Source organism: Dipodomys merriami, unplaced genomic scaffold, assembly GCF_024711535.1.
Source record: "Dipodomys merriami isolate MVZ:Mamm:240054 unplaced genomic scaffold, mDipMer1.0.p SCAF_33, whole genome shotgun sequence".
Classification (NCBI taxonomy): Eukaryota; Metazoa; Chordata; class Mammalia; order Rodentia; family Heteromyidae; genus Dipodomys; species Dipodomys merriami.
The window spans coordinates 8,406,850-8,420,143 of record NW_027204826.1 but is presented as its reverse complement, the minus strand read 5'-3'; the positions used below and the strand labels follow the sequence as shown (position 1 = coordinate 8,420,143).

At 37.9% G+C, this 13,294-nt stretch overlaps 1 protein-coding gene across 6 annotated transcripts in view; it reads right to left on the bottom strand.

Annotated features, from left to right (window-relative positions):
• Positions 1-13,294, bottom strand: part of Ube3a (ubiquitin protein ligase E3A) — an 81,900-nt gene that overhangs the window by 36,838 nt on the left and 31,768 nt on the right. The window lies entirely within an intron of this gene.

Below are 13,294 nucleotides of genomic sequence, written 5' to 3'. Positions count from 1 at the left end.
CAAAGACGCAGTAGCCTAAAACAGGAGCTCATAGTGTACACCTTCCACTATCCCCAATCTGACATTGAGGACGGTTTGGAGGTGTGGCTTGATAGCCAGTGAGTGAAAGAAAACATTGGGTATTGAGTTCGAGGTCCTGTCTTGGACTCTCCCCGCCCCCAAATCTGAAGCCAGAAAGGACTGCATACCCAGCTGGAATCCAGCCTGGGATACTTAATGAGACAAAAAAGGTGTGTGTGTAGGGGGGGAGAGAACCAGAATTAATAAGAAAGAAGAAATCTCACAGAAATGCTGAAATAGCATTAAAAGAACAAACCATTCAAGTTACTGAGGTCCAACAAGAAGTAGAGAATGACAATGACACAAAAATTGTTCAAAGAGATGCTATAAGAAAAAATTTCAATCCTAGAAGGCTATACAAATGTCCATCTACAACATCAGAAATCACTAGTCAAATTCACTTCAAGCTAGTCTATACCAAGACTTATTATAGTCAAGCTCTCAAAGATTTAAGATAGAGGATTCATAAAGGAAGATAAAATACATTACATATATGACATGTGCCTGACAACAGACTTCTCAGAAAAAAACTGTTACAGACTATGGGAGAGAGAAATGAGATTTTAACACTCTAGAAGGAAAACATTTTTCAATTTTCTAAGAATATTTTCTTGGACATGAAGGACAGATGGAGACTTTCCAAGAAAAACAAAGCTGTGACAATTTCTCACCACAGATATGGCCTAAAAGAAAAGCGAAAGGGAGTTTTTCAAACATAAAGACAAATTAGCAAATCAGAAGAAAACATTGAAACTGGCACCAGTAGCTCACAGCTATAAATCCTAGCTCCTTAGGAGGCCATAAAATCTAAGAAACCAAGGTCTGGAGCCAGCCCAAGCAGACAAAAAAAAATCCTCAGATTATTTTTTTTTTGGGGGGGGGGGGAGGGAGAGAGTCCAAGACAGGACCTCGAACTCAATACCCAATGTTTTCTTTCACTCACTGGCTATCAAGCCACACCTCCAAACCGTCCTCAAGGTTCTAACTAGACAAGAGGGGAAAAGGGAGAGGGAGGAAGGTTTAAGAAAGAGTCAAACAGGGACTGAGAGAAAAAAAGTGCTGCAAAGTATAAACCTCACTAGCAAGAGTAAGTAAACAGTGGGCTGGGAAGGTGGCTCAGTGGTAGAGCGCTTGCCTTGCATGCTCGAGGCCCTGGGTTCGATTCCTCAGCACCACATAAGCAAAAAGAAAAAAGCCGGAAGTGGCACTGTGGCTCAAGTGGTAGAGTGCTAGCCTTGAGCTGAAGAGCTGAGGGACAGCGCCCAGGCCCAGAGTTCAGGCTCCATGACCGGACCCCCCAAAAAAAAAAAAAAAAAAGAGTAAGTAAACATACAAATTCAGAATGCACTAACATGACATGTAGCCACTGATACTTTAGCATAAAGATGAAAAACAAAATGACTAAAATATTAGCCCCATTAATATGCTAAGAAAAGATATCAGAGATATCAGAAATTCAAAATGTGAGGAGCAAGGGATGAAAGTAGGTTTATTACTCATGTGAATGAATTAAATACTCTCCTTAAGACTAAGTGTGTAAAACAAAAACTGTCTTTAAAAATGTATCAACAGGGCTGGGAAGGTGGCTCAGTGGTAGAGTGCTTCCCTTGCATGCCTGAGGCCCTGGGTTCGATTCCTCAAACACCACATAAGCAAAAAGAAAAAAGCCGGAAGTGGCGCTGTGGCAAGTGGTAGAGTGCTTCCCTTGAGCTGAAGAGCTGAGGGACAGTGTCCAGGCCCAGAGTTCAAGCCCCAAGAGAGACCAAAAAATAAAAAATGTATCAATATGATGCTTACAAGAATTTACCTAAAGACTAAACAAGAGGAACGGAAAAAAATATTGCATATAACTAGTATCCAAAAGCATACAGGAATCAAAAGCTTCTGTGAGATAAAGAAATGAGGCAATGATTAGAGGGTTAATTCAGCAAGAAAAATATGGGTCAACTATAACTGATATCTGCAAGCCACTATATCCAACAATGGCAGATTACTTCATCTTCTCATGCTCACAAAGAGCATGTTTATGTTTACGATAGCCTACATTTTGAACCCTAAGGCATTAATAACAGAAATGCAATGTTCACTCTAAGACCACACCTGAAATAAACAAGAAATGAGTTACAGATAGCTAGAATATTACAAAATATTGGCAGATTGAGAAAAATGCTTCCACATAATTCATAAAGAAGAAAGCTCAAGAAACTCAAAACCACTTAAATGAAAAAGGAAGTGCAACCTACTAGAATTTATGGAATACATTGCTTCAAGGAAATTGAAGTTCGTGTATATATAGAAAAGAAGATCTAAAATCATGTAAGCTAGCATCTTCTAAGGAAACTAACAAAAGATGATTAAATTAAAAGCAAGTAGAAAAAAATAACAGTAAGAAATCATTGAAATAAAATATCAACAGAAAAAAAAATTAAAAAACTGGCTCGTTAAAACAATCAATAAAAACAATAAACCTCTAGCCAGTCTAAGAAAGAGACAAAGTGCTAAAAAATAGTAATACTAGAAATAAAGGAGGAAACTTCAATACAGTTCCCATGTAAGATTAATCAAAGCCTGCTGAGACTCTTATCACCAATTAACCAAGTTTTAGCCCTGAGAAAAAAAAAGCTTCAGGACAGGGGCTGGCCACTGAATACAAGCCCCAGGACCAGAAAAAAAAACAAGGGTGGGGGTGGGGAAAGGTTAATTAAAAAAATTCAATGAATGTACCTAGTTAGGTACCTAAATTTGATAACCAGTATGAAAGGTGCAAATTCCTCAAGCCACGATCAGAATGCCCCTTAAGAACAAATGCTCAATGGTAAAGCACTGCCTAACCCACACAATCCTCAGTGTTCAATCCCCTGCATTTCAAAAAAATAATCTTAATAGGTATTTTTTTAATGAATTAATTTTGAGCCAGAAAGCATCATATGTACATATGTTCTCCAGAAAATTCTTCTTTCCCAGCATTTAAAACAATAATCATAGCCATTCCCATAGTGGCTGAGGGGATAGTATCATACGCCATGAAGGGAAAAGAACAGTAGTTATTCTATAAATGCACATTTTCAGTTGTTTTAGAAGATGAAAAAAATTCTAGAAATCTGCCACACAATAAATAATGCATATACAGCTAATACTACCTTACTACTAAAATCATTAATGTGATAAATTGTTTTTTACTTAATTTTTAAACTGGCATTCATTAATTTCTCTACCTCAAAAACTGACAAAACCTTTCTTCTAGTACGTATCTGGTACACCCTGGAAAAGGAACATGTCAACCAGTATTATTTATTACAGCTCTTGGGTTTGCATCGTAAAGGTGAGAAAGTAGGTAAAATACAGGATTGCAAATGGAAGAGATTACTGGAGCCCAGGAAAAGGAAGAAGAAATGAAGTAACAGAAAGCAATTTGAGAAACATAACCAAAGATCCAAAGACTTCATAAACTAAGGTGGGTGTTTTCATTAAAAGTTTGACACCACTGGGGATGTAGGAAGCCACAGTGAGGCCCAGATGAGGTCTATTGCAAATAAAATTGTTGACACAGAGATGATTGGCAATAATAAACACAGGTGACAAAAGACAAGTTAGTAAGGTTCACACATCAATCTCCCAACAACTAAAAAAGATACAAGACGGACGTTCCAGAAGACATGAACCTTCAAAAAGCAGTATTTATGCTGAAAGAAATAATTTTTATGCTTACAGGTGCAGTGAACCAGGGTATGGGGACAAGAACAGAGTGTGGGAGAAAAAAGTAGCTTCCAATACTCAGCTTCTGTAACTTTTGGCTACTGTCAGTCCTTTTCATACTTATTTTAATTGACTTATACTAAGGAAGAAATACAGACTTTTGAAAAAAATACTGACTTCAGGCTTTTAGGACACTATTTCTTGCTTTTCTTTCTCTTTGGCTTTCAAACACTTCCTTTCTAGACACATATCGTTTCTAGAAACACATTTACTCCCCTGGGATTTATCTACTATTAGATACTTCTTCTCTGGACAGTTGCATCTTCTTTCAGTTTAATAACCACATGACTTCAAAATGTCTCCTTCAGTACAGATCAAAATCATTCTGAGAATCAAGATCCCAGGTCAACAAGCAATATGAAATGAGCTCCTTAATGACATTATATTTAAAGGACAAAGACCAATGACTGTAATGCCATGGTCATGCCTGTAGAAGCATGCAATACAAAGAGAGGCAACTCTGCAGAGGTGGAGCACTAGAGATGGCTTGGAATTGATGATACAAAGAGTGGGAAAAATGTTCAGACAGAGGAGTATGTGTGAACAAACAGATTTGCAAACATGGTACTTATAGGATAACAGCAGCAGTTTAGTTCAAGGACATGCTCAATAAATATGAAAACAACAAAGGGAAGATGCCAGATCATGGGAAGCCTCACCACCAATGACAAATTTTCATTTTTGTCAACAGTGAAATAAAAGCTAATTATATTCCCTTAAAAGTAAACAGATGCTTACTCGTATCAGACATTTCACACACTCAATAAACCACTAAATAGTAATCAATGAAGCTAGTCACTAATGGGTTTTCAGCAGGGAAGTGACTAATCCAGTTTGCCTCTACAAAGTGTTCTAAATGTGGACAAAATAGATAGAACTGGATGAAGGCAATCCAGTTAGGTGGTAACCACTGCAAAGCCCATCCAGGAAAAGAATGAAGAACTAGCAAGAATGAAGAGGCTATGGTCGAAGTACTTAAAGGTAAGTAATTTGTAGAATGTATCTAAGCAGGAAATGCTGACTATAACACCTAAGTTTCTTTATCAGCAACAGGATAAAGGAATAGTGCCAGAAGATGGTATATTAAGGACCCAGAGTGTTGGTACACTTCTATAACCCCAGGCAGATACAGGAGTTGGGAGGTCCAACCTTGACAAAAGGACCTGGCTGGGAATGTAGCTTAGTGGTAGAGTGCTTGCCTGGCATGCATGAAGCCCTGGGTTCAATTCTTCACTACCACAGACACAGAAAAAGCTGGAAGTGGCGTTGTGTAGCTCAAGTGGTAGAGTGCTATCCTTGAGCAAAAGAAGCTCAGGGACAGCAACCAGGCTGTGTTCAAGCCCCAGGACTTGGGGGGTGGGGGGGAAGGGAGGGAGGACAAGGTTGGGGATACAGCTCAGTGGTAGACCAACTGCCCAGCATGTTCCAGGCTCTGAAAAAGCAAAAACAAACACTGCCAATAAAACACTCATCAAGATTTAGCACATTCTTGGCACAGTGCTGTTATAACCCCAACTATTCAAGGGCCTAAGTAGGAGGCCTGGCATTTGAGACTGGTCTCAGGGAAAAAGCAAGAAAATAACTTAGGGGAAAAAAAAAGATGTAGGTGAATGGTTCAATTACCTGCCAAGAGCAAGTGTGAGATCCTGAAATCAAACCCCTAAGATTAATTTCAACAGAATAAACCAGATTTTACACAATCTAACTTCTGAGAAGGTTCAGACACAAGTTCAACTAATGTAAACCAGAACATAAGTCTCTCATATTTAAAATGGAAGGTAGAGGTCTAAATGTTTCATGTGGTAGAAAGAACAGAGTGCCCAAGGCCTTTCACCTGTCTCCCGTGTCTTCTGTGAGAGAAAACCAAGAACTTTAACACTTGGTCAAGATCTTTCATGATCGAGTTGTAGTTTCCTAACTATAATTTCCATGCCTCCTCTCATTGCCAGGCCCTACATTCCATCAGTAAGAACTGCCTGTACAGTTCAGTGAACTAGCTAGCTCTGATGTCTTCTTTGATTCCAGGCCTAAAAAGTGTCTTGCCTCCTGCCTAGTACACTATTGTCTTTCCTTGTGCCCAATCACCATCCTGGAGGATTCACCTTGGTATCCTTGTTGACTGTGTCCACAGCCATGTACCTTCTCCATTACTTCACCATCACACCTTATTAGAACTGCTCATTTAGTAAATAGATCTCATTACTGTCTTGTACTTAGAAGCTAATAAATTACTGAGAGCCTCAATAAACATCTCTCTCTCCTCTGATGATGCCTAGATAGATAACACTGTGAATTAACCTCTTATATGTCCCAGGAGGCTCCCACTGTAGTAAAACAATGCAAGAAATCAATAGGGAAGGCAAAAGACATTAAGTCATTAAAAAAAAGAAAGAGCAGGCTGGGAATGTGGCTTAGCAGTAGAGTGCTTGCCTAGCATGCTTGAGACCGTGGGTTCGATTCCTCAGTACCACATAAACAGAAAAGGCCAGAAGTGGCTCTGTGGCTCAAGTAGTAGAGTGCTAGCCTTGAGCAAAAAGCTCAGGGACAGTGCCCAGGCCCTGAGTTCAAGCCCCAGGGCTGGCCAAAAAAATGAGAATGGAGACTGTGGATACCATCAAGAATGACAACACACTGTAGGTACAAGTCATAAGAACACAAAGATGTAGGGGCAAGAGCATAAATCCCATGCATACAACAATGAGTTAGTGAAAGGAAAACAAGTTAACTGGGGGCCAAGTAGACTTCTAGGTATTATTTTGAGAGAAATAGAAGTCTTTGAAAGGGATGGAGTATAGGAAACATAATATAACAATGTATTTATTAGAGAATGCAAAGAGAGACTTTTGAGGGGAGTGGTAGGGAGGAGTGAGGATTGAATCCAGGCCACTACCACTTGTGCTACTGTCCCAGACCTTCGTGCTTTAATTTCTTTTTAACAGAGCGTCACATTTTGGCCTATACAGGCCTCAGACTGCAATCCTCCTACTTCATCTATGGAGTAGCTATGGTGATGGGCAGGCAACCTATTACCCAGCCAAGGACAAGACTACTACTGGAAAATTCTTTCAGTAAAAGATGATGGCCTTAATTGGCCCAGTGGCTCATACCTGTAACCTTAGCTAACTGGTATGCTGAGGTAAGAATGACCACAGCTCCAGCCAAGCCTAGGCAGAAAGTCTGTGAGACTCCATCTCAATGGAACAAGCTAGGAATGGTGGCTCACATCTGTTTTCCCTGCTACAGCAAGAAACAAGACCAGTCAGTGCAAAAAAGGGCTAGAGACATGGCTCAGCAACCGAATACATGCCTCGCAAATACCAGGCCAGGAGTTCAGACCCTAAACCCTATCCCATACAAACAAACCAAAGTGACAGCTTTACTCAGGGTTAATACAGCTAGGAATGGAAAAAGGTGTGATTAAGGTGGAGGCAAATGGATGTCAATTACTTAAGTATGTGAATTTAAAAAAAAAAAAAGGCTTCCAAGGCTTTGACTGAAGAGAATGATATGGTGGGGAGGGGGAAATGTGACAAGTAGTTTTGAGAGGCTAGAAATTGATTGCTTCATTTTTTTTTCTTTTTGTACTTTTAACTGAGAAGTTATCCAATTGCTGCATGAATAAATGTAGAGCCAAATCAGAATTGGAGACAGATAACGGAAAGTTATAAGAATATAGACTGCAGAACTCTTATCTAGAAAGGATAAAAGCAACTTTAGAAATGGTCTGGGGACGTTCCAACGTTTAAAGTACACTGAAGATTATTTAAAGAATATGGTTTTAATAAACCAGTTACTTGATACATTTACCCTTGCTTCATTTGTAGTAATAGCAATTATGAGAAACCTGATGTTACTGACAAACTACTCTGAAATTAAGAAAATTCACAAGTCTAAATACATACAAAAAGATTGTATTACATGTTATTAGTTTAAACAAAAACCTAGGTATAAGCATATAATTAAATAAAAAGATCTCATTAAGTTAGTTCTATTTCTAGGCTGTTCCAAAGTAGTAGCAGTTAATAATCTTTGCTATGCTTTTGTGTCCCAAGAAATAGGAAGCATTAAATTTAAAAATTAAATTTAAAAATTAAAAAAAGTAGTAAGTGCTAGAAGCAATGGCTCAAATCTTTAATTCTAACTACTTGGGAGGCAAATAGGAGGTCATAGTTTGAGACCACTCCAGGTCAAAAAAAAAGTTTGTAAGGCTCATCTCAACCAATGACTGGGCATAGTGGTGCACACCCACTTTACCAGCTATGGGGAAACGCTATGGCTGGGCACGATGGTGTGTACCAGTCTTCCTACCAACAAGGTAGCCTAAGTAGAATTGAAGCCTGGGCCAGAACCAATGTGAAAGGGGCTGGAGGTGTTTCTCAAGTGGTAGAGTGCCTAACTAGCAAGTGCAAAAATTACAAGCAACAGCAGAAATTATTATTTCACATACATTCAGTGTATCTGTAAATGTATTTGAGATATGACAGATGCAAATGTGTATCAAATTGCAAAGAAAATGCCTGGATGAACAGGAGATACTGTCATTAATGAACCTTCACTTATTTCCAGGTAAAATACCTATTAAGACAATATTATGGTGGAACAAACCTGGATCTTACTCACTAAAGTGCTGCCTAGTTACAGTTTCTACATGTATAGAAACTCAAGATATGTTGGCAGATGTGAAGGCTTACAACTGTGTCCCCACAGGACTTATGACTAGGACCTTACACTGCCCTGATGGGACATGGTAGGTCTACTTTGCTGTTGCTCTATTTTAACATGGTCAAAATAAGCACTATGAGAGCTTCTTTAATAAACTTGGGCTTATGCCAGAGATTAAGTGACAAATCTATCATAGCTCATGTCAACATCCTTAATTTTTACTATAAATCCAAGTTTCATTTAAACTCTTGCATTTAGTCTGGAGTCATCTTCCTGACTCCTCCAAGATCTCTAAAAAGCCATCTTCAACTGCTTTATATAAAGGTTCTTCAGCCTCTTAAGATTTCAATACAGGTTGGCTCTTTCTCAAAGGTACTTCTTATGCTGCAACATTTTTATGTGCAGTGTTAAGACTCTTAAAACTCCTAAGCCCATTTTCCTAATTCCCTGTTTTAAAGACAGTGTCCACCTCCTAAGATAAAACAGAGAATAAGTTCTATTTTAGAAACTCATAACCTACCTAAGATGGGGAGTATTAAACAGGCACATAAAGAAAATGTAGCCAGGCACTGGTGGCTCATGATTGTAATCCTAGCTGCTCAGAAGGCTGAGATCTTGAGCATCAAAGTTCAAAGCCAGCCAGTCAGGACCACTGTCTCCAAATATCCACCAGAAAACTGTGGCTCAAAGTGGTAGAGTCCTAGCCTTGAGCATATAAAGCTCAGGGGCAGTGCCCAGGCCCTGAGTTTAAGCCCCACCACCAACCAAAAATAAAAAGAGAAATGAAATGTGATGCAATTGGAGAAAATGAGGAAAACTAAAGCTCAAAAAAAAAAAAAAAAAGAAAGAAAGAAATAACCCTATGTTTTCATTTCTATGGGCAAACTAGACTTAAAAGACATATATTCCTAGATATGAACATACATATGTTATACATGCATGCATATGTATATAGGTATATATATACATGTGTGTCAATTATTTAAAACAGTACGAATATCAAGCTAAGAAACATTTTAGAAGAGAAGAGAAATAAGGGTAAAATAGAATAGTCATTATTTTTATACAATGCAAATATATACAAAAACAGCATGAACAACCTCATTTATCAGTAGAAGAAAGAGGTAGAAAAAGAAAACTAGTCTATTAGAGGAAGGTTCAAATGGCAAATGGCCAGGCTAATGAGGAGGATGAAGATGTTGAATACAGTTGAAATAAATTATTTGAAAATAGAACAGTGAAAACTGCTGAAAATGTTCTAGGACAGAGAAAGGCAGAATGACCAAGGAGTGAGGCTGATGGAATCCACTGTAAATGGGTAGAAAGGTAACAATAAAATATCCTCTCCCATAACTAACGTAAGGTAATTATAAAGCTTTAGAACAGCATTTATAGAGTTATTAACACAAGGATCTATTTGTATAGAAAAAAATAGACAGTTAAAAAATTTACTCATACAACATCTTTCCAAAATACCATGACACCAGATTTTTTTCAATTTTCTTTATTTTTTTCGAATTGACAAGAAATGTATATATTTGCCACATGTAACATGATACAGCAAGTTAATTTATGTAACATATACACAGCAGTTTCTTGATAAACACGTTTCTTAGTGATTTTCAAGACAATACAGTTAGTAACTACAAATCATCATGCAGTACAATAAATATGAATCAATTTCTAATTTTTTCCTCCCTTTTCCAACATCTCTGCTGCCCCCACTAACCAATATTCTACTCTCTATTTCTAAATTACCCTTTTGGGGCTGGGAAGGTGGCTCAGTGGTAGAACGCATGCCATGCATGCCAGAGGCCCTGGGTTGGATTCCTCAGCACCACATAAGCAAAAAGAAAAAAGCCGGAAGTGGTGCTGTGGCTCAAGTGGTAGAGCGCTAGCCTTGAGCTGAAGAGCTGAGGGACAGCGCCCAGGCCCAGAGTTCAGGCCCCATTACCGGACCCAAAAAACAAAAAAACAAAAAAATAAATTACCCTTTTGACAGTCCACATCCAGGTAATATCACGCAGTATTTTCCCCTTGTACCTGACTTTAACACAGCAACCTCAGCTTCCATCCATGTCAGGAAAAGACAGGATTTCAGTTGCGTAGTATAACATGTATATTACTGGACAAATTTTAAACCTATTCATCCAGCAATGAACACTTACTTTTAAATTTTCTTGACTATTGTGACTAATGCTGCAATGCCATATACCTTTTGCAACATGCCAATTTGATTTTATTTGATTTCCTTGGACTACATATCCAACAGTAAGTATGCTGAATCTTGTCAATTCTATCATTTTTTGGAGGAAGTTCCATATGATTTTTCTCTGTAACTGCTGCACTGAACGCAAGGTTTCTCTTTTCGCCACATCCTTACCAACATGGATGTTTATTTGAACAGGTATGAGGAATACAAGTAAACTCTTAATAGGTGTAAGGTGACATCTCATTGTTTTCATTAGCATTCCCTAAATGATTATGATTTTTGTTTGCATTCACCAGTTAGTCATTTGTTATTACTTCTTTTGAGGAATATCTACCAAGGTCCTTTGCCCATTTCTTCGATGGGTAACTCTCATGCTACTGTGTGATTTAGCGTTCCTTATGTTGTAGCTCTTCTCAGATGTGCAGCTGCAAATGCTTTCACTCCACAGGCTGCCTCTTCATTCTTGATTGTATCTTTGGCCTGTGCAGCTGCTTTTTCATTTGGTAGATACAAACTATGTTGGGTTTACTTGCCTGTTCTTTGGGGTTGTAGTTAAAAAAAAAAAAGTTGCAACCAAAATTAGACCTTTTTCCTCTATCTTCTTTTACTTTTAGTTCCAGTTCCTATTTGTGTGTTTAAGCTATTCTGAGTTGGGCTCTGTTATAGGGTATGAGCCAAGACAGTACAATTTCATTCTTCTCCATGTGATATCCAGTCTTCCGAACACCATTTTTTGTTATGCTTTGTATGTGCTTAACAACTATATCAAAAAAAAAAAAATCAACTGAAATTATGTGTACTTATTTCTAGGATCTTTATTGCATCCATTTTGTTTATGTGTGGAATTTTATGCTGTGCTAGCCTACAGCTTTCATAGTGCACTTTCATGTCAGAAAGTATGATACGTTCAACTACATTTGAGAGGGGGTGACTGGTATGTTTTTCCTACAGTACTGGTGATTAAACCCCTACCTTGTCAAGTGACCTATCACGTGGTCCTGACCTTTGGTTTTCATGGTTGTTTGTTTGTCCCAGTACTATTACTATTAACAATTTTAACATGTGATTGCATAAAAAACTCATCATTTATTCTCCATTTATTTTTTACATTTTTGGTGTCATAACTATTATTGCTGTTGCTACTATCTGAAGAGGTTGTGCTTTAACATTTTAAAGATATGTGACCTATACACCACTACCATAGAATTAGGAACATTCTAAATTAGGCCGTGCATTTAACATACTATTTAATTCAATTTTTCATCTATTTTTATGCTACAAATTAGAAAACTTTCTTTTCAGCTTGAAAATTTCCCAGGCTGGAGGCATGGCACAAGTAGTAGATCACCTGCCTACCAAACACAAGGCCTAGATTTCAAATGCCAATATAGCCTCACATAAAAGAATTCTTGGTAGTACTTCTTTTAAGAGCAGTCCAGTACTTAAATATCTGATTTAATTTCTATGAAAACTTTATCTGTTTCTGAAGGACAGTGTTACCAAGTTAAAGAATCTTGGCTGGTAGTCTGCTGGGTTCTTTCTTTATAGTCCTTTATTTCACAGGCTAAATTTATCATTCCATTCTCTTTGACCCCAAAGTCTTCTACTTAAGAAGTGTCCTCTTTTACTGGTGCCAGTGGCTCTCACTTGTAATCCTAGCTGTTCAGGAGGCTGAGATCTGAGGATAGCAGTTCTAAGCCAGCCCGGGCAGGATAAAATAAAATAGTCCATGAGACTCTTATCTCCAATTAAGCACCAAATAAATAGGCAATGGATCTGTGGCTCAAGCGGTAGACACAAGCCTTGAGCAAAACAGTTCAGGGGTTATCACCCACATAAACCAGGACTGGCACAAAAAATGGAAAAAGAAGTCTCTTCCTAATTCTTGGACCTCTTTTATATGTGAAGCATTGTTCCTTTGGTGCTTTCAGAATCTTCTTTGGTTCTGAATTTGTTATGGTTATATGTATCCTATCTTCATGCTGTTTTTATCTGAACTGAAACTTACTGGGAACCTCTGACCTCACATGCAGATATATTGCTACAATTTTCTCAAATAAACTTTGATTTTTACTTGATTTTTATAATGCAAGCATTTCTTTTGCTGCTGTCTCATAAATCCTGCAAGCTTTCTTTATTCCTTTACAATCTTAGTTCTTCTATACGTGCTAGCTATAAATGTTTAAATAAATTACCTTCCTATGTAGATTCTTCTGTTACATCAATTCTGTCAATGATGCAATTTCAGAATTTCTTTTAAATAGTTTCAATCTCTTAATATTCTATTTGTGTTGCTGTTTTCCTGAATTACATCTCTGTATTTTTTTTTAATTCATCTGCCTCCTTAAAAACTATTATTCTTGTTAAGCATGCTGTGCATGCTTGTAAACCCAGCAACTCCAAAAAGGTACATAGGAAGATCACAAACTCAAGGCCAGAACGTTTCAGATCCTGTCTAGAAAAAAATCAAAATAAAAACAAAAGGAATAAAGGACATAGTGATAGAATGCTTGCCTAACATGTGTAAAGCCCTGAGCTCAATCCCAAAGCCAAGACAAGAAAGGAGGGGAAGAGGAAGGGAAAAGAGAGGAGAAGGTAAGAGGG